General features: G+C 36.2%; 1 protein-coding gene and 1 long non-coding RNA gene across 14 annotated transcripts in view; both read right to left on the bottom strand.

Annotated features, from left to right (window-relative positions):
- Positions 1-22,698, bottom strand: part of LOC139974218 (uncharacterized) — a 129,469-nt gene that overhangs the window by 17,287 nt on the left and 89,484 nt on the right. The gene's annotated exons all lie outside the window — the stretch shown is intronic.
- On the bottom strand, positions 5,842-21,551 carry LOC139973575 (uncharacterized). 9 transcript variants are annotated; one of them, XR_011795251.1, is made up of 9 exons: positions 19,098-19,615; positions 18,445-18,626; positions 18,063-18,168; positions 17,065-17,139; positions 14,177-14,255; positions 12,266-12,349; positions 10,337-10,420; positions 9,384-9,456; positions 5,842-8,062 (listed from the first exon to the last, which is right to left on the bottom strand). It is a non-coding gene; the product is annotated as an uncharacterized lncRNA (long non-coding RNA). The 9 variants fall into 9 exon arrangements; XR_011795255.1 differs by lacking the exon at positions 14,177-14,255 and having other exon boundaries at positions 19,098-19,610; XR_011795252.1 differs by lacking the exon at positions 17,065-17,139 and having other exon boundaries at positions 19,098-19,608.

Raw genomic sequence — 22,698 nt, forward strand, 5'->3', positions numbered from 1 at the left:
ATCTAATTAACTAAGTAATTAATTACACATAGTTGTCCTATGTGAATTTATCTCTTTTAACAACACTTAGGGCGACATACCATAAAAACAGCACTTAGGGCGACATTGGCAATTTAATGTTATATCATCACACTGGACCACTGTAAGGACTCCAGTATGGGTACTATTGAAAGTTTTCCCTTTGTAAAATAAAAATAGCAAATAATTTAATTAACTAAGTAATTAATTACACATATACGAGTTGTCCTATGTGAATTTATCTCTTTTAACAACACTTAGGGCGACATACCATAAAAACAACACTTAAAGACATTGGCAATCTAATGTTATATCATCACACTGGACCACTGTTAGGAATCCAGTATGGGTACTGTTGAAAGTTATCCCTTTGTAAAATAAATATAGCAAATAATTTAATTAACTAAGTAAATAATTACACATATACGAGTTGTCCTATGTGAATTTATCTCTTTCCACAACACTTAGGGTGACATAGCATAAAAACAACACTTAGAGCGACATTGGCAATTCAATGTTATATCATCACACTGGACCACTGTAAGGACTCCAGTATGGGTACTATTGAAAGTAATCCCTTTGTAAAATCAATATAGCAAATAATTTAATTAACTAAGTAATTAATTACACATTCCATTGAATTGATGCATTTTTCACTAAAAATCAACGTAAGGTTGCAGCCATTTGAGGGAGATATTTGATATACATGACAGTTAAACTACCAAAAACAGGTTTCACCTGGCTTATAACGTGTTTCTCTTCACTGCAGCATGCATTTAACTGTCAAGTGCTGCAGGAACGAAAAATTAGCAAAATTTCCTAATATTCAGAGTGCCCCTTTAATAGTTGGCATGATTCTAGAAATGACCAACTTTGTTTTGAGTATGAAAGTCACCTTGAGACCTTTCACCTTCTGCAAAGTTACAGGTGTCTATATGAATAGAAGTCTTTGTGTGATTTCTTGAAATAATGAGTGTGGACATGTCCCATCAGCCACAGTTTTTTAACATTTGTTTTAGTCATAAGCCAACAGAATGATTTTAGCTGCTGTTGGGGGTCCATCATGATCTAGTACTACTCAAGGCTTAATCTGGCATGAGCAGAGATTCTTCAATTGTGTATAGGGTTATGTGCAAGACAACCTGAAACTGTCCCATCAGTCACAGAATTAGGCTGCATGTGTGGTGCAATGCAAAATGGGGAAATCCAGTGCTGAAAGACAGCGAAACAGGAGGGAACGTTTGAAAGCAGAGGGGAAATATGATGCATATAAAAAAACACAATCAGCATATCGCAAACAGTGGGCCCACAAGAAGAAGCGGGAGATGTCTTCACAAGAGAAGCATCGAGAACGTGAACAAAAACGCAAATCAGAATACAGGTACAGTATATTTCTTCAAATTAATTTGTTAGACCATGTTATTGAAAGCAGCTTGTGTCACTGACATGATGGTGACATGATGAAGTGTTCATTGACCTGTGAAGGTTATCCTGAATCAAGATTGGTATACATGTCAGATCTTTGGATTTTACTGTCCCATCAGTCACAGTATATGGTTCAGGTAGTATAGCCTATATTGGACAGTTTGCAATGCCTAAAAGTATTAGTACAAGAATAGTGTCGTTCCATTCATACCTAATTTCCTAAAAAGAAATGACATAACAACTATTATCATCTACAGCAGTGGCATGCACAGAGGTTTGTAGAGAGGGCTGGATCACTGCATACAGGCCCTTCTGTCCAAAATTTGAGGAATGCAATATTCTTGGATCACAGAACAATGAGGCCGAGTTGAAGGAACTGGTGGGTCTATCAGGGGGAAAAAGAACCTGAAGCACTGTACAACACACTCCTGGTTGGCAGTATCACCACAGGAGTACCCATCACACAAGTGAATTAGTTTTCACAGAACCACTAGGCTGTAACTTAAATGATGTAAGGTCCAATCCAATCATTGGTAAGGCCAGGTGGATCCTTTTTATGTATGCCCCTTTGCCTATTAATTTTGGCTCTTTCCTCATGGGATGTTGACCACTTTAGTATTTTGGGGGGAAAGGAGAACATGGCTCAAACAAATTGTATTAGACTTTCACTATATGATGGGCAGATTGGACCCTTTAAATCCACAGTTGAGAGTATCTCGGTACTTTTGCTGCCCAGGGTTAAGCTCAGCATATTGTCAAAAGCTCATGTGACTTAAATGACTTCATCAATGTTGTTTAATTAGTATCCTGTTCATTATCAATGTTTGCATGTTTCAAGGCTCAGCTCGATCTGTTGTTGTTAATAAATAAAATGCAAGTTCAAATGCATACGGATTGTGTTTCATTTATCCAGATGTAATTACTTGATACACTGAAGTGGGATGACATGAGTCCCATACATGGGCAACATACCTCACCAAATATGGGCCCAAACAGCTTTCCCAGTGAGGCCCCAACAAATCACACACCCATGACTCAGTCATATGGGGCAATATGAGACAGCAAGTGTGGGAATGGAACAGGTTTTCCCATGGTCCTGTGTCTGTTCTACATATGCCAGTTGCTTCTATGGGATGCTCATATGGCAAACCAATGTGGGACCCACACCCCCATTGGCCAACTCGAGTGGGCCCTACCTGTGATGACTATGGGTGGCTAGAGCCCAGATGACCCAAGTTTAATGCTAGTTGGCACCATATGTGGATGCAAACTGAAGTTAGTGCAAAACAAAATTTGCTATAATTTTGGAGGAGATACTGTAGCGTCCCATCAGTCACAGAGCTTCTGTCCCATCAGTCACAAGGGAAATGCCACTGTGTGAAATAGTTAATGCCAATATTCTCTCAATGGTGGTGCTCTGATATAGCTACATTAAGTAGCTACCAGGAGGGGTATATACCCAACTCATTCTTTTCATTTTGAGATAGCGCTTACAAGTTAACTAAATGTACCTAAAAATAGTGGTCCGCAAATGTCCCATCAGTCACAGGGCTACTCTAAGTGCTCCCTATCTAAAAAGGTACACACTTATGTGAACAGTTCTTCAATGATGGACCACAGGACAGGGGCACATACTCAAAAACCACTGCAGTGGTAGTCCAAGATGTCTGCTTTGTTAATCATAAAATATCTTTTGATACCTTCTTAAAAATACCAGTGACCATAATAATGTGAACATTTGGTGTAAGTATATACTGAGAATAAAAAGCTTTGAAGAGGTTCAATCCAAATCATAATAACAAATGAGGAAAAAACCTGTCTTTATGTTGATGTGACAAGGACTTACAGAACCAAAATAATGGCAAGTTCTTCTCAATGTCAAGAAATATTTAAAAACTTCTTGAATATGCAAATTCCTGTCATACCCATTAAACAATATTCAAAGAACACAATTGTTAGAGGTGATACTAGTTAGGCTTTTTGAAAATCTAAAACTTGAGCACATGCTTGAGTATAAAGTGCAAGAATGCCTTCACTCATGATGTTTTCACTGAAAAAGATTATAAAAAGAGGGAGCACCAACCTAAAAATTACTGAGTTTATAGATACATTCATTATCTATTACTATTCTTAAAACATTATGTTGCATTATGTCCCTTTGTAAGAAAAGTAAACTGTGACCTTTGGGTGCATGCCCAAAGAAATTTCAATGATAAAAAATGTTGAAATTCATATCGAAAATATTTCCAGGTATGTTCTTTATAAAGTTGTATGAACTGGTCTTCTTAACCCACCCCCCCCCCACCCCCATCCACAAGACAAGGTTTTTTGGTGGGGTGGAAGTAGATCACTTTTGCATATTTTAGTGGAGCTATGTTATGTTTCTCAAAGAATTGCATAAAAAGTTCATGTTTTGGTCCCTACATTCACTCAAATGTCCAATGAATTCTAAAGCGATTCTAACACCTGACGTCACACAGTCACATTCTGGAGGCAAGGGTGTCAATGGAGCATCAATATAGACCAGGAGCCCATAGGGTTTGGTTAGCTGGGAAGGTAATCAACTGCCTTGTACATCACAATGTTCACAGTGCATTCCTGTATATGAAACCAGAAGACTGGAAAACCGGCTGTGGTGGGTGTGGCTGGGAAAGCAATTTTAAAGTCACCTAAAAGCTAACCTAGATCAGCTTTCATGGTAACCACATCAAAGTAAATACAATGTGTCAGGTATGGCCCCATGAGCAACAAATGGCCATCGCCAGTAATTATTGGTGGTGGGGTAGCTTTGCCAGCCTCATGGATGACCTAGGTCAGCTCATGAGGTAACCACTTGAAACCTATTGGAAAATGATGGTGAGGACTTCAGTTACAAGGGATGGGCATTTCCAGTAATTTTTATTGGTGGGTACCCCTGCCAGTAGACCCCCAAAATGCCCATCCCCTCATTGACCTAGGTGAGCTCATGAAGTAACCAGTTGAAAACTACTGGAAAATGATTAGCAGGACTCTATATGTGAGGGATGGGCAATTCCAGTAATTTGTATTAGTGGGGTACCCCTGCAAGTAGACCCCCAAAATGCCAATCCCCCTCATTGACCTAGGTGTGCTCAGGATGTAACCAGTTGAAACCTACTGGAAAATGATAGGTATCACTTCATATGTAAGGTTTGGGCATTTCCAGAAATTTCTATTAGTGGGATACACGTGCCAGTAGACCCCCAAAAAGCCAATCCCCTCATTGACCTAGGTCAGCTCATGAAGTATCCAGTTAAAAACTACCGAAAAATAATTAGCAGGACTCTATATGTAAGGGATGGGCAATTCCAGTAATTTATATTAGTGGGGTACCCCTGCCAGTAGACCCCCAAAAAGCCCATCCCCTCATTGACCTAGGTCGGCTCATAAGGTAACCAGTTGATACCTACTGGAAAATGATAGGTATCACTCATATGTAAAGGATGGGCATTTCCAGAAATTTCTATTAGTGGTGTACCCCTGCAAGTAGACCCCCAAAATGCCAATCCTCTCATTGACCTAGGTGAGCTCATGATGTAACCAGTTGAAACCTACTGGAAACTGATAGGTATCACTTCATATGTAAGGTTTGGGCATTTCCAGAAATTTCTATTAGTGGGATACACATGCCAGTAGACCCCAAAAAGCCAATCCCCTCATTGACCTAGGTCAGCTCATGAAGTATCCAGTTAAAAACTACCGAAAAATAATTAGCAGGACTCTATATGTAAGGGATGGGCAATTCCAGTAATTTATATTAGTGGGGTACCCCTGCCAGTAGACCCCCAAAAAGCCCATCCCCTCATTGACCTAGGTCGGCTCATAAGGTAACCAGTTGATACCTACTGAAAATGATAGGTATCACTCATATGTAAGGTTTGGGCATTTCTAGAAATTTCTATTAGAGGGGTACACGTGCCAGTAGACCCCCAAAAAGCCCATCCCCTCATTGACCTAGGTCTGCTCATGAAGTATCCAGTTAAAAACTACCGGAAAATAATTGGCAGGACTCTATATGTAAGGGATGGGCAATTCCAGTAATTTATATTAGTGGGGTACCCCTGCCAGTAGACCCCCAAAATGCCCATCCCCAATCATCTCCACCCAAACTTCTTTTCACCCAAAATGTTATATCTATAATTATATATATACATGCAAGGTATACTTAAAGATAGGATATAACAAAGTTTTGTTCAGCTTCAGCACTTTCGGAAATATATTTTTAAATTCATAACAGAGTCAATACAATATTTGAACGTTTGTTAGCCAATATATTCATATTTATGGTATTAAATAATAATAAAAGTCCAAAACCAACATAAACTTTGCTTACAAAGTAATGACCTTCAGTACAATACAACATTTGTGAAATCAGGGCTCTTATATCGCTATTGAAATATTCAACTTGTCTCAATTTTGCCAACCAATAATTCTCCAATTGTGCAGCATCAGCCAATACTGCAATCCTTATCATCCACAAAAGTATGTGACTTTGTGAGCTTCGGAAGTATCATCCTGGCATTTTTTAATATTAAAGGTATAATGTCATGAAATTCAAGGCAAAATGCAGTCAAGTGTTAGTTTAGTTTCTAATTATTGGTTCATACATCAGCATCCTAAACACATGTGTTTGTTGTACCATTTATGTTGCATGATCATGTGCAGTGGAACAGATCATGATTGCACAGGAGAATACTTGTCAGCCTACAACTGGTTTACAAGCAACACTTGTTAAACGCTCATACTGGCATTACTGTTATTGAAAGAAGATGCAATATGAACCACAGAAAATAATGCATATTTTTTTCATTAGATGCAGACATTGAAGAATTTCATTGATTTCCAATGCATATTTATATACTCTCTTCACAACATGTGAAAACAATATTCTGTATGTATAATTTGTAAAGGTGTTGTAGAACTAGGTGTTTAGCATTAGCAGTATATCAGTTAGGAATGCATTATTATGGGCTCTGTTTTGGTGTCAACACAATAACAGACTAAAACCTGCTAAATGTAGCACTTTATCATCAGGTTTCTAGTGCAATTATGTGGAAATGACAACCAGCTAAAAACTTGGGTTCTAAATTAAACTGCATAACTTTACCTTTACTTACTTACCCTCAACCATGTACATGCCCCTATGCAGTATTGTGGGTAATGTCAAATTTAATACACATCAACCAGTCACTAGTCAACAACTTCACACATCAACTTCCAGTTGCAGTATTATTGTACTTTCCATAATCTCATTATTCTTTTTGAAATGAGCGCCAAATGCAATGTGGGTTCATCTACTCAACCATCTACTCACCAAGTACGAGAACAGTCTAACTGACATCAGAAGCAAATGCAAATACTATACTGTACATATGAGATTAACTACTGGCAGTTGTAACACATATTTTAAGAGAAGTCAATTATAAACTACTTTGAAAATCTATCTGCTTTAGTAGAAGATTCCAATTCGGGCTTTTGGTTCAGTGTATAGTAAAGGTTTTGAAATTATAAAAACAGAAAAAGAGCATCAATTCAGTTATAATATGCAATACATTTTTAAATTGAAGTAAAAAATTATTTAAATTCAATACAACTCATCAAATTTGTAATATAAACCTGAATGCAAATTGGTGTAAAAGGGAGTTCCAATGCCCTAATAATGAAGTTTTGTAGATAAAAGGCAATAAGGATCATTAACTTAATATGATCAAATATGAAATATGACATTGTGTTTACAATTTAGCTGTATCTGGCTTATTTCTCTCTGGTGCAAACTGTTCATAAATTATTATTGAGATGATACTGTCCCCCATAAATGGAAAAGTGCAGGATATTGACATTTTATTAATTTGGAACAAGAATTTATAATGATGTGACATGGCTTAATACTCCTTAGCCAGGTACAGTAACTCTCTTTTCTCTGCAATCACATGGTATTACAGGGCTTCAGGTTCAATTAACATACACTTAATTTGGAATACTAGTTTGTAGTATAGGTAAGTTCTTTTTCATTTGCAAAAAGGGACATCTAGTCAGGGGTAGCATGATCTATGCAGGGATTGCTTGATTTGTAATTTGAAGTTGTAACAACAATCCATTTGTATGCTATTGAAAATGTACAACCTAAGCAAATCAAATATCATTTTGTGTTACTATTCTGTTTTAATAGGAGACCTGTTCAATCATGGCTGAACCAAATTGCTTAACAGTTTTCCCAAACTATAAAGAACATGAATAACGCTTATCAATTTGAAAAAAACAAATAATGTACATGAATACAGTGGTTCAGTTTCACCCTAATTACTTTGTGTTAGTGGTTGGTAATTTTGAATTGGTGTCGATAATATGACATACTTCTCCAGTTTTCCAAAAAAAAATAGGAAGATCATCTCACTAATTTCTTCTCTCACTAATTGGTTGTTTTTCTGAGACTATAACTTTAAATCTTTGTAATATTTTACAGGATCAACACACAAGATTAAATTAATCTGCCAACATACTTAACATTCTTTTCTCTGCCAGCTTCTGGCATTTGCCAATAAACCAGTTGTATGGGACATCTTCGCCCTGTGTCTTTAGGAAGTCATTATCTTTTTTTGATCTAGGTGCAAAAAGAAACATCAGCAAAGTATTAGCGACTTCTTAATATACAAATAAAAAAAAATTGGGAAAATCACCCCCTACCCCAGCCGTCAAATTAAAAAAAACTGACTGAGGCAATCTCCCATTTCTAACATCCTAGTAAAAACACTGCACAACTCATGAATAATTGATGACATAATGTCCTTTCCCATATGATCAATTGTATATCATTATTCATATGAATATTTAACAGTTAAATTCAAGTGGTTTTCCACACTATACTTAATTTTTACATATGTTATCAGAAAAGACTCGTAGATGACCTCGTTCTTTAACATCGTAGAAGAGCCACTACTTCATCGGCCATGTTAGGTAAGAAGCATTTGGTGCAGAATAGTTTAAGCAAAAACGACATGACCTAATATTCATGTAAAATAGCTCAATTAAGTATTATAACAGGCTAACCATTATGTTTCAATACATGCCAATAATTAATATCAACACAAATGTCCACAAATCATCTGATCATGCACATTTCAGGGTAAAATAGGGATAATTTGACACATTTGTTTACCAGAATAATAACAACATGGGTGCTAAAATATCTGATTGAGACTCATCTGACAAATCTCTCTTGCAAGTTTCCTTCTGTAGTGAGAGCGAGAGATTAAATTTTGAAAAGGAATGGGCTTGAGAAGTTAGCCTATGTTGGCAAAGGCTCTTAGTATGTATATCCACCCCCCCCCCCCAAAAAAAAAAAAAGGTGAAACACTGACCTGTTCTGAGAATTTTGACAGATTATTAAAAATACTGTATGAACTATACAGTGATGTCACTGAACCCCACATGGAATATTGTTGCTACTGAAAACTAGCTTACTCTAACATACAGATACATGCAGTAGTCAACAGTATAGTGCCTGGCTAACCATAATTATGATAGGATGGTATACATATATAGTAGACACAGTTGTCAACAAAGTTCTTGTTATTGAACTTTTTACTGTCTAGCTTGTGACTAATATGCCTAATACACATGATTACAAATTGAAACTCATGGTTTTAGTAAGTGGAATGCTGGAATGAATGATTAAAAGTAAATGGTCCATTCCATTAATTGAGGTTCCAGTTACTGACATTTATGTGCCATTTTATGTGCCATATACAGTAGTCTTCCACATTGTTATGCTTTTAAGCTTTATGGAAGACTTCCCTCCACTTTGTACTTTTGTGGCAAACAAATAAATAAATAAATAATTAACTAATACTAAAGTCAAACATGGATCCACAATTAATGGAAGGTTTGTCAAGACTTCCTGTGATTTAAGCAGATTTTTCTACCTTGCATCGTCTTTGAGGTTCCTGTGATGTATTTTCTTCTCGTGGCTCTTTTTCCATATGGTATACTTCCTTACTGTAAGAAATAATATCATATCACATCAAATAGTAGAAGGTACTCAGTACTAGTAAACCACAGTGAAAACTTACAAAAAACACAAACTATTTTGAACTGACGTACAAGTGACCCTTGATACAATCTATACTCTCCTGCACTTCCATGAACAGGCATCTCTACACATGGAAGCACTTTCTATAACTAAAATGTCATGCTTACTATAATTGCCCAAATTCATGCAAAAGCATTCAGCTTTGATATTATGATATCACAATGCACAAGTGCTTCATCTGTCCCCACAAAGAGAGACACTGAACAGACACGGACCCATATTTAAGTGATCTTCAGCAGACCACAATTAGAGTTGGGGTGGAGTCTAGAGTAATATCTATTTGCTAGAATTGAATGTGTAGGAAAATTCCTCTTGACAAACCATCCCTGGTACTGTGTACCACAACCACTTTGGGGTTGATTGGTCAAGATGCCCAAACAAACAATAATTTTGGCATCGGTGGGTAAGAATGAAGTACAACTGGTAGTCTGGTAACCAGTGAGATTTGGCCAAATCTTTATCCTTATATCACTATGTGTAGAGAACCATATGATGGTAAACTATGTTCACAGTGTTTCAAAATAACAATTTCAGAGCACCAGATTGGGATTGAATGTCCATACAACAAACAACCACCAGTCATTGCCTATCAGTTGTTAGCAGTGGAAGACTAAAACCTAATGAGCAGCACTGCTAAAATATACTTTGCATGTGCTGAAATGATGTGTGATCTAAAAATAATTGAGTAAACATAAAAGGAATTAACATAAATACTTCTATCCCTCCTATAAATATTGTAGTATAAATTTTTGCTTTAATGCAAATGGTAGAGATTGCAGTCCATACCTTTTTGACCCTTTGAAGTGTTGCGACGGTTGCAAACAGGGATATGATCTTCATCTCCATCACTCTCCTCATTAGTTGTTACAGCTAAAATTCAAAGCAGAAGACAGAGCTGGTTTACAGCATTATATGAACAATATACTGGCAAGATAGTCAGAATAATGCATGTTATTTGCTCATATATTCATGATCAATATCAATTTTATGTTTTCATTTCAATATTTAGCAAATATGCCCAATACAGCAGAACTTTGTCATGTGATTGTTTATCAATTGATATGCCATGTCAAGACCAGCTGTTGCACATAGGTGTAAACAGGTAAATCTTACTTTCCTTAACAATGCATTCAATTTGCTGTAACAATTGAGTGGAATATATGGTGTAATTATAATAGCACCCATAATACCTTGATTTGTCTCCACCTCTCCCCCAATTTTTTCCAACATGGGTTAGCCATATCCATGACATAACATTCTTCATTCAATTAATTTCCAAATGAATAAAGACATTCCAAATGCAATGATCATATCACAAGTTGAAATATTTTAATGAAAAGAATATTAAAAATGTGGATAATTCACATTGGAGCTTCATGGTGGAATGTTGGCTTAAGTCAAAGGTAAAGGCAATTGATTCCACTGGTCCAATTTAATGAATAATGATGGTACAATTGCTCAATACAAATTCAACAAAGCATTACAGTATGTATCATGTACACAGTAATAGATGCATGTAGACATACACATGCAAAATGCTTCAGACAAGTGACAGCCTACAGCATATAATAAATATAGACCTGAAATGCTCTCATTTTAATAATATTCTTTCATACCTGTAAAATTGTGCTTCCTGTTAAGAAATACAAAAAGAAATTTTACACTCTAAGATTTTTCTGCAAGTGCATCTTTTTGTTTTTATCAAATCTATTGTGGCCCTTGCTCACACATCTCTGGTCTGTGTAATGTTCCACTGGAACAAGTCCAAATTTTCCAAATCAATTATCAATAACTTTTTAAGTGTGTAGTGTACTTGATATGAAGCTGTTGAAAGTTTAAAATCTGTTCAGCTATTCAATGTATACTAGGTTGCTGCGTGAATATGGAAGAATCTCCTTTGTACTTAACCTATTCTCACATGTCCAAAAAAAAAGGACGGACTGCCTCCAGTTGACTATTCACACCATGCGCATGAATCTGTCTTGAATAGGTCTGTTCATTGTACAAATCAACAAAACACTCATTGCTGCAGGAATATAGCTCTCGAAAGTTATTGTACAAATCTCACAGCCCCACACTGAGACGGACCTACTGTACCACAGGTACAAGTACCATCGATAAACAGCTCTCTAAACCACCATGCAACAGCTCAAACAATTTGTTTGTTTCCTTTTGACAGATGAGATCAAAACCTATGTTCAGTTTTCCCCCTTACAGTAACACAGAATCCCACCACGCATACAGCCTCACACAGGTCTAAACAAAAAATAGAAGTTTCAGAGCACAAGTAAAGCAGGTTGGAAGTGAAAGTCCTAATAAAAAAAAAGCAATGCTAATTGCCCATTAGGTGTTGTCGGTGGATAAAACTACATGCTTATACCTCTGATAAGTAGTAAAGTTGTTAAGTGAACTGTATTTTGTCAGGGAGTGTCACTACTCAACAAGCCCCATAGGGTTTTTAGTACACTTCCTTTCACAGGTTTTGGTTCTTATCTCCTATGTTGTTATATCATACTTATGTTATATAAAACAATATAAATGAAATGAAAAAATGAAAGAAGCACTTCAAAAACATAGTTGCTCTAAAAATTACTATATGTGTGAAATAAGAATAAGCAAGTTACAAGGTGTTAGACATATTCATCTACTTCTCTCCTGTATATGTGTTCTATTAATTGTGGTTTCAATGCAAATGGCAGAGATTGCAATCCATACCTTGTTGACCCTTTGAAGTGTTGTGAAGTTTGCAAACAGGGACATGATCTTCATCTCCATGACTCTCCTCATTACTTGTTACAGCTAAAATTCAAAGCAGAAGACAGAGCTGGTATAGAGCATTATATAAAACAATATACTGACAAGATAGTCAGAATAACGCATGCTACTTGCTCAAGTTCCTTCAAGACAGTTGAGTAAATATGATGGGTGAAAACAGTAATAGAGGGTAGAGCAGCTAACTATGATAATGGAATTAGATGAAAAGCAGGACTGCATTGAAAAGCTATGAAGAAGGAGAGGGGCAAACAGTAGTTGAAACTGGTTGGAAAAGCCTTAGGGGTTGAGTTCATTATAATAAGCACTTCACTTTTATCATGCCATACTCAATGGTATCAATCCTCAAAGGTTTCAGATATGATTAAAATACAGTAAATACAAAATGGGGTCTATGGCCTCAGTTACTCTACCCCATCCTTTTTCCTCGTGGTAAACCTTTTCCCTCTTCAGAGCTTCCTTGTGGGAAATTAGCTCTCCACAATATTCTACTAGGAACTCCCCTTTGATGAACTTCCTATGTGCAATACTCCATAACCTGTAACCACAAAATATGCAGTTACAGTTGGTCAAGTTAATATCATTTTCTGGCCATCATAGTACTCACAATAATATGAGAGTTGATTACAACATGTAATTGACATTTAGGCATTCACAAGTAAAAGCCCTGTCAACCTAATAATTTGGAGACATTCTTGAATCATCTATTGTACCTCCAGGTTTACGGTATAGTTTGTACCCATGCAATATGACAAAACCTACATGAATGACCCATTTTCAATTATTTTTTGTACCTGTAGCTGATTTAAAATGATCTTGTGCAACAACAGTTAAATAACTAATGACATAATGTGTTGTCCTACCTAACACAATCAACTACTAGTTTGTACCAAGTAATCTATGTAATATATCATGCTTACAAAATATTGGAAAGATAAACTATTGGAAGACCTAACGATAGGGCTCATTTACATTTCAAGACCAACATAAATTTGAGTCTGATGCTAACATAGTGCCCTTCATGCACAGTATTATCATGTTTATAAGCACACATGTAGTACATAGGCTATCTGACTGATTTTAAATTGGTGGCACCACTAATATGAGATTTTGCCATGTACTATATAAATTCTTGTTAAAGTATAGCTTCATACCAAATATTATGCAGATCATTGGCATGGGATCATGCCAAATTAAATTGAAAGTTTACATTAAGCCCCACATTCAAGGGAGCAGCTGCACAACGCACATATCTACTACCCCTGACCAACATGTATACATTTACTGCAATGCAACATGTTTTAAGCACATACTTTTACCATTCACAACACTGTTCGTCAAATACTGTGAATAATTCAAAAAGCTCAACTAACATACACACCAGTGCTGTTGTATTTGAGACAAATTTAGACTCAACAATAACGCCATCAATAAACTGGACTGAAAATAACCATTTATCAACTTTGTTAGTACAGTAGTGAAAAGCCTCTTTTAATGGCCCCAAACTTCTCTTTACACGACATCTAAGTTGCATCGGTTAGAAATATATCATAAAATTATAATGCTTTTGCAATAAACATTTCATGGTGCAAGAGCGGATTTAAAACAGCAGAACTACTCTCAAAGCACTGAAACATCCACATAGGCACTAATTTTTTTTTCTGGAGGTATAGACCCAACCATGCACGCATCGCCTGACGTTCGGCTACTGCTGGGCTCGGTCTAGCGAAAGGAGGATCACCCGGATCGAATGTTTGGCTCATCGCTTTGATAAGGCGTCATACTTAAGACAACATACTGAAGACAAAAGTTTGAACTTGGCATCAAGATGGCTTAACTTAGTTCAAGACATACCTTTAGTTGCCACCTGAGGCTTGAAGTTAGATTTGCAAAGACAATCATAGGAATATTTCCACTCCCAGAGATGACAACCCTGAGGATCAGAGACCAGACCAGAGCTGATGTTTATTTTTTTACCAGTGGTTTTTAATATTTGTGTAACTTTTTGATGTGCAATTAGCAATTTAACGGGTGAGTGAAACCATGCTGTCTCCATTTTTTTTTGTACTCTCCCCAATGAGATCAAAGTATAACCGTGCCATAAAGTATTATTTTAAGCAAGTGTTGTAATAATATTGTAGGGTAAGTGTATCCTTACCCAGTAATGTTACTGAAAAATTAGGTCCCGATCGAACAACAATTGCATTTATTTTTACTAGGCCCTAGTTGCTATCGTATCACTTCCCAATCCCATACTGTGCGAATATATTCTACACTATAGGGCAGCTGGTCAAGTACCTTACTAGCTTCACTGTTTTACCTCTGTTCGCCTGTCCTGCCCCTTCAATCAATTTTCACCGCCCAGTCCCCCATTCATTAGCACTTATATTTGTACTTCCCTGTCGCCAACTCCATAGGTTTATATTTTTCTTGCTAAATTCCACAGTTCACTATTCACTATTTGTATGTGCATATCGTACGCCTGTTTGAACTTGAGAGTTTAAACTACACATGCGCAAAGCCTCAAAACCTGATCCAATATTTACCCTGGACTCTTTGCAGTGTCTGTAAACAACCAGCTCCACGAAAATTACAGTTACCCAGGGATAGGCTAAATCAATAACTTTCTACGAAATATGCATTAAAAAAATCCTTTAAATTTGACAATGCAGGAAGTTCAGTAATTTACCCAGGAACCTGTTTTAAAAATTACCAAATTTATTTTATGCATGGTTCACCACAAATAAGCATATTCTGAAAATTTTAGTTGAATTGCTTCACAACTGGTCTGATTTTCATTGTGAATTGCTTCCCAATGGGTTTGAAATATTCACTAGAAATGCCAGTTGTTGCATCTGTACCTGTACTTGAAGTTCCTCTTTTGCATCAAAAAAAGGTTGGTAGATTAGAAACTAGAAAGGGAAATTGTGAACCCCCTTTAGAGTTGTATATTCAACCTCAACCATTGATAAGTATAGTGATTCAAATGAAAACTAGTCACATTTTTTAACAAGCAGAGTTGAGAGCTATGAAATTCACTCAGTTGCACGCACTGATCAAGGTTTTCAACTCAAAATGGGATGTTTAGATTTGCAGCTACAGCAAGGGGCGTGTCCATTCTTTATTAATTTATAATATAAGACTATCATGATATTCCACCCAGTAATGCAATATCTGCCAGAAGTATTTGTTCACAAGCAGAAGATATTTATTGTGTAATGGATTGTTCAGGAATGCCAAAACCAAATAGTGGATAAAGTCATGTGTATTATGTGTACAGAAGCAGTTTAAATGGCATAGTTTGTATATAGGTTATAATAAAGGGTTAGCCTGTCATTTTCTATGAGTTACTGTGTATGTACATTACCAAAAATGTTATTTTCATGTATGCCTTTAATGCAAAAATATAGGAGTTTCATTTTGTAGCTACTGTAGGCCTTTTCTTCATAATAGTACCAACCATTGGCAAATGTGTTTCACTTTGTAGGAAAGAAATACTTTTTTTTGAGATGTGCAGATGAGTTTTTGCATCTCTCAAATGTTTCATATTGATAGGTCAGTATTTACCTTTTAAAAAACATGTGTAGATTTATTTTGGTGTGATGTAGCATAAAATTTGCAACTTGTGGATTTGGCCAACAATTTATTCAGCGATTAAAGTTAAATTTATAGTGGATATTAGTGAAATTACTAGTGATTGCTCGAAAAGATTGGAGAGTTGCAAGCAAATCTGTCAAACCAGTGGTGACATGTGAATACAAAGGGTTGACAGCACCAAAATTAATGCATGTAACTTTTGACTGCATGTTACTTAAATAGCTTACATGTGTGTGCGCACGTGTGCATGCACACATGTAAGCTATGTGTGCATGTGCATGCAAGTAAAATATTTCAGTAATCATCATATCCCGAAATGGCCTACATAAACAAAACCCAGGAGTAACTTTGAAAACACCCTTTTTGTATTTTTCACTTGGGGTGCAGGTAATGATTTGTTTGTGCAGGTAATTTTTGTTTAACCTACATGCACAGGTGCATGTACAATTTTTTTTTTGTAATTGGAACACTGGTTGACAGTCACCAGTTTATTACACCTCTGTTTATAGCTCCATGATTACACATTCAAGAAAGAAAACAGCCTCAGGCCATACCAATTACAGGTCACTACATCAAACCACTATACATCTGTTGCATTCAATTCAATACCATGAATGCCATAATATATTGACCAATCCCAAGACTTCTAGTCATTAAAGTTACAGTAAATTCATCAAATCTTTGACATGGCAATATGTGCACCTACTCTAAACCATGGCAGTGAGGGAAGATCTCACCATGAAATGTATAAATGTCCCAATGCACCAACTCACATATCCATGAATGTAAACACCTGTTCCAACATGCATGACCATAAACATAATACTTTTTATAGAACAGGTTCAGCAGATGACTCTTTAGTTCTGTTTCTCGTTAGACATAAATTTGGCATCCTTATAACCACATCTTAGATAACAATTATTTTACCTCTGTGTGAAAGCATCGGTGACTAAAACAGCTATGTAAATTAGTGTACTGGTTTCATCTTAACAAGTTCTAAGTGCTGGGCAGAAGAGCAATAGAGACAGAAATTGCCCTAGGATTGATTACAGATAAAAGATAAAAGTGAATCTGTGTAAGAATGGCACTGTATACTGTGTGGCACAGTGCAGCACAGTGTAACAGGAACTGGAATAGATACTTACCAGTTGGAGTAGTTTTATGTGGTTCGAGTTAGTGTTAATATTCACTAACAGCTGTATGCCGTTCTATGCCATATACTGTGTAAGGTGGGAAGGGGAAAGGGTAACGACAATGTTCGCTCTACATTAGCAACGTAGGTTTCTGCAGGTTGATATGTACATATGCTTTTACTTTAACCTTTTGGTCCATGACACTTGCCTTTAATGATTAATGTGTAGTCGATTATATGCAAAGACTTGATGGGTCAAGTATCAATGCTCACTTTACAGAGACAGCAAATGAATATACTGTTATCAGTGTTCTTTCTGACAAAGTAATCTTGAATTTCAAGGTAATGATTCTCATGTATGCTTTGGTAGCATACTGTACCTAGTTTTGCAGATACTTTTCTAGGACTTATATTCCGAGAGCACCATTGGTATTCATGTGTAGCCTTACCTATGGAAAATGGTGACATATTTTAGTGTGTTTCACAGAACATGAGTCTTGAAAGTAGAATGCATAAATATGCTATTGTTTAAGTGTAAAATACATTTTAAAAATTTAAGGGTTGGAACAGTCCTTTTCCTTTCATTTACATCAAACCTCTCATTGACCAAAAATCTTTCACTTGTATTCTTTTTTATCATATCCTTTTTATATTCATGATGTAAGATCTTTTTATCATGAAATTTGTTTGATGTAACTTTGAAGTTTACCTACTTCACAAGTTAAAGAGAAATTTGTTCAAAACTTTCTCAAGGCAAGAGGGATGTTATGAAGTGATATTCTACATCCCCCTCCCATGTACTTTAAGTTCTTATCAAACAAGATTATTTATTCCTTTGCACTATTGACCTTCAACTTTCCCCTTCTAGGGTAGGGTACTACAGTTCCCAAAATTATAGATATACTTTAGAAATTGTTCTGTCCATTTCCCAGATGTATACAGTACTGTAAGGAAGGTTCAGAAAAGGAAAATCAACTAAAAATTAGGATAAAGAGTTGTTTTCATTCTCACTTTGTGATATTTGGACCGGCGAAGACTAGAGAATACCCAGAGTTTTAGCAACTGCCTAAAACTGTATGATCTGATCTATTATTTACGTCAATGAGTTTCATTCAATCTGGGAGTCAAACAATATAAGAGAAAACTAATTAATGATAGCCTTTAAACTTTGTTTCTAAACAGATATGCTTGAATTACAAATAAAAGTATAAAAAAAAACATAATCAATGCATCTAATCAATGCATATACTGTACATAAACAGAATAATTTGAATTCGCGCAAGTGAACCCTGCACTACATTAGATCGAAAAAGACGTGCAATTAAACCAAACTAAACATACTAAATTTCCCGTTACTTCTACATAAAATATCAATACAAAAACAACAACTTACTTCTTTGGCAGTATACTAAAATTTCAAGCTATAATAACTTCAGACTATCAAGCTTTCCTGAGAAAAAACGGTTAATAGTTCTTACAGTAAACAAATCGACCGTGTAGGAATGTCGTAATTGTTTCCTGAGCGTGACCGGAAATTAAGTACTAAAATATGATAAATGAAAAGGTTAAATAGAACTGAAGGTAGCATACGCCCATTAAAAGCCCCATTGACTTACACACTAAATCACAAAAGTAATGTGGTCTCTAAGTCTAGATAGAGGTTTTCACTAGCTAAACGCTACCCATCACCGGATAGCTGACAAGTTGGCCTTTCATGGCACCATCAATTTTCCGTACCATGACCATGAAGATTTTTTGCTATCCGAGCCGGAAGTTTTCGTCACTTGTAAACAAACCTCTTCACTCAGTGGTAAACAAATTTCCTACGCTGCTCCCGGGAGGCCTAAAGGGGTCTAAAATTGCCTCAATTGACCCAATTTTCTCACCACATGTACTTCCATTCATGCTCTTCAACATGCAAGCCACAAAAAACTAGATTATGATTGATAACAGGTCACAAAAGATGTTCTCCCGCTGCTTTTCAGCACTTTTCCTGAAGGAGAACAATCGAGCGGATTGATATAGACTCTAATAGGAGTATGCCACCTGAAGCGTGCAGTAATCCCGACTGCTCGCAACATCATTCATCAGTGATAAATTTGTAAATGTTCTTTCTGTTCAACATTAGGGTATATTGAACCAGTCACTGTTGAGATGCACATCATGTGTCCGTCCAAGCTTTTACAACTTTCGGATTGTTTTTCTTGGGATTTATTATTTCTGGAAAGTTAGCGGAATCAATCAGACATATCAATTCCTTTCTTTCTAAAATGCACACTAAACATCCTTCAAAATAGCCCTCTTACTGACCAACGCGTATGACTCATCACCTTGACCGAAAATCCTGTGGCTCTGTGCGGACAAGTTGGTTGGACTATTCCATTCATCGGGGGGGGGGGTCTTAAACAGTTTTTCTATAATTAGGATTGCATTAGATAAATTAATTGGTAATTACTTGTTTCAACATTTAATGATGCATATTCTACGGTCATTTTCTTTGAAATAATATTAAGTTCGATAAAATATGACGTTTTGGAAGCGAATCTCGGCTGTGGCGTTGTAGGTGAACACTGTGCATTGTGGCTGTACCCTATTGCAGAGTACAGGATACAGTACACATATTATGTAACGGCATGCCCACCGAAGGAAGCGTAACTTGTATTTTTCTTAGAAGATATTCGATTGGATTGTACTTGGTCCGATTGAAGATAGTGACCAATGAAAATGAATTTAACATCAATTTAAAGTTATATATAAAAAGAATATATATATAAAGAAAAAATACTTCCCAAAACCGTTTGAACTAAATTTGTCAATGAATATTCAAGAGGAGGGTTACGCAAACAAAGTACGGCTATCAAATGGTGATTTTCTTCAGTATGTACTGTGTGTAATCAATGAGGGTTTTGAGTTCGATATTTATTAACCTTGCATCGTAAATCACCCAAGTCCGGTGGAATTTTAAACTGTATTGTTAAGAAAAGAACAGAACTTGAGAGACAACACATTTCTCTGTTTAGTGCCGTTTGAACTAAGTTTTTTCGGTATAAACTGTTCACGTTATGGCTGTAGGAAAATGGTCTATATGGTAAAGTCATAGGCCTAAAACTGCGGCGGTCGAACTCAGTTCGCGTGCCACACAGGGAATGGCGCTAATGCCTGCAATGGTTGTTATGGGTATGATTTAATGAATTGTTTATCATCAGTATCTTGAAGTAATTTTACAAAGGACTTTATTGAACTTTTGTATTACAGAAAAAAATGATTTGTGTTGTCAATGGAACTCTTTAATCATTTTCTTTTTGGTTGGGCGCATTATAATAAATTTCCCCCGCGGGCAGCGATAATGCCATATTTTTCCAAGCTTATAGGTGGTATTTGCCACATAGGCCACTAGTTAGTATTGGTGGTATTGTTAACAGGTGATTTGAATAAGTACTTTCAGAGAAATCCCAAGATAAATGTTTTGTTGCAATAAATGACCTTTTTTTCCATACAAAATGCAGTAGGCACTAGGCCTTTATAATTAGGCTAGTCCAAAATCGGTAAAATAATGAATCATTGTTTATCAATGAAGCGCAACCTAGCTCAGATATATATTCATATGTGAAAAAACCTATCAATACTCCAACACAACTCTCTTCTAAGTTTCCGAATGGCCCTGATGCGAAACGTTTGGAATTGCCCTAGTACTACTAAGTACTAGGCTAATAAATACACGACAATATCAATTAGGCCTATGATAGGGCTAGTTACGTTTTAACTAAGTTAGGCCTAACGTTATGCACAGCCTATAGACCTAACCAGCTGGCGTAATTAGGAGAAAGCCATAAATAATAGCCAAGGAGAGTGTGCTTCGAAAATATAATACGGCCGCTTATGCCATTAAATGAACTACGCAAATAGTTAACTTACCGTTCTTCCCGCGCCGTGTGACTCGCACATCTGCAATTGGATGGACTGTATCTAGGCATATACTCGATAGGCTAGCTAGGCACGATCGAGGTTCGCGTACGTATAGCCGTACTGCGCGAAGAGCGTAACGTTATAGAGGGCCGGCTTCTCATCGGTGCAATAAGATACCGTGCAATACAATATTGGCAATATATCTTCATTTTCGCTATTCATTGCTTAAAAGAGGCTAATATATTTTTCCTTTGGGTAATATGTTTAAAAGGGTGATTTTATAATAAAGATATACATATCGATTTTCATTTTAAAGGCCATAATCAAAATGTTGCCGAAAGTGCTGTTTTTAACACACGCACATATAGCCAATATCAGAATGCCCATCTTCAATGCTTTCTAATTTACCTAGTTTTTAATTAATTTTTATAAATCTTAATAGAAACGAACATTTTTCAACCCCCCTTGACTTGCTTCCAACAATATTTGCAGAATGTAACTCTATCGTTCCAATTTAAAAGGCAGAACTTAGGGCGACAGTATATATGTCGCCCTAAGTCAAATGGTGCCCTAAGTGCTATTTTTTTCACATGAAGTGTTGCCTAACGGTCGGATTTATATATATATATATATATATATATATATATATATATATATATATATATATATATATATATATATATATATATATATATATATATATATATATATATATATATATATATATATGGCAAGAGAGGGAGAGGGGTGGGTTGAGAGATATGTGAAGGCAGAGAGAGACTAGAGGTTTCCATTGAACATTTTAACAGCTTATTGCTATTCTAAATATTTTGTTTAATACTGCGGACATAAGTTCCTTCCCTGTTGAGCTGATAGCGTCAGTGCTGAGTTATAAACGGCTGCACTCTATGAAATTCCTCTTCCTTCTATTTTAATGTAAACTTGAAATAACATCGATCACCAAACAAACCAAGGAAGGAAGCTTCGAACCTGACTGAATGCCAATTGCTTCCTTATTCTTCTTTCTCTTCTTCAAATCATCCCAGTGAAATAGGACAAACACTTCACCTCATGTGTTTTTGTGTCATAACTTTCACATAGGCAAATTACACGCTCGTCAGTGAAAGATAAGTTAAACGTTCAGGTAGACCAAGAGCATTTCCTCTTACTCAGTGCAGTATGGAGTCTATATACCACTGATGTAAAATGGGTGATATTGTTCATTGAAACAGTTTAAATTAATACACTAATCATGTATCTCTAGTCAAATAAAAGCATCATTATCAGAATGATTGGTGCACATCACCAACGTTGATATCTTAATAGCTGCAATTAATGTTGGCTTCCCACAAGTCAAATTAATATCTCTTCGGAAACACTCGAAAAGCCAGATTGATCGTTTACTATAACATTAGACAAATACATGTATAATTCGACGGCAGACGTGGCGTTTTTCGCACGTATCATACCAATCCCCGGAATTGCCCAGATAATACCTATTCGTTATACCCTCCTCTCCAGAATATACCAATTCGTGATATTCTGCTCCATATTCTTTCAAACCCGCGCACACCTTTATTTTCAAACCTTCCAGAACATGAACAGAAGACGGTTAAATGATCTTTATTTGGTGGCGCTGTGCATAAATACTGCTTGCAGCCGTTCCAACGACGGCAAAAATTCGCATTATGCATGACATGTACGGTACTATGTATACATCTGTCATTTGAAATCACATATA

Source organism: Apostichopus japonicus, chromosome 9, assembly GCF_037975245.1.
Source record: "Apostichopus japonicus isolate 1M-3 chromosome 9, ASM3797524v1, whole genome shotgun sequence".
Taxonomy (NCBI): Eukaryota; Metazoa; Echinodermata; class Holothuroidea; order Aspidochirotida; family Stichopodidae; genus Apostichopus; species Apostichopus japonicus.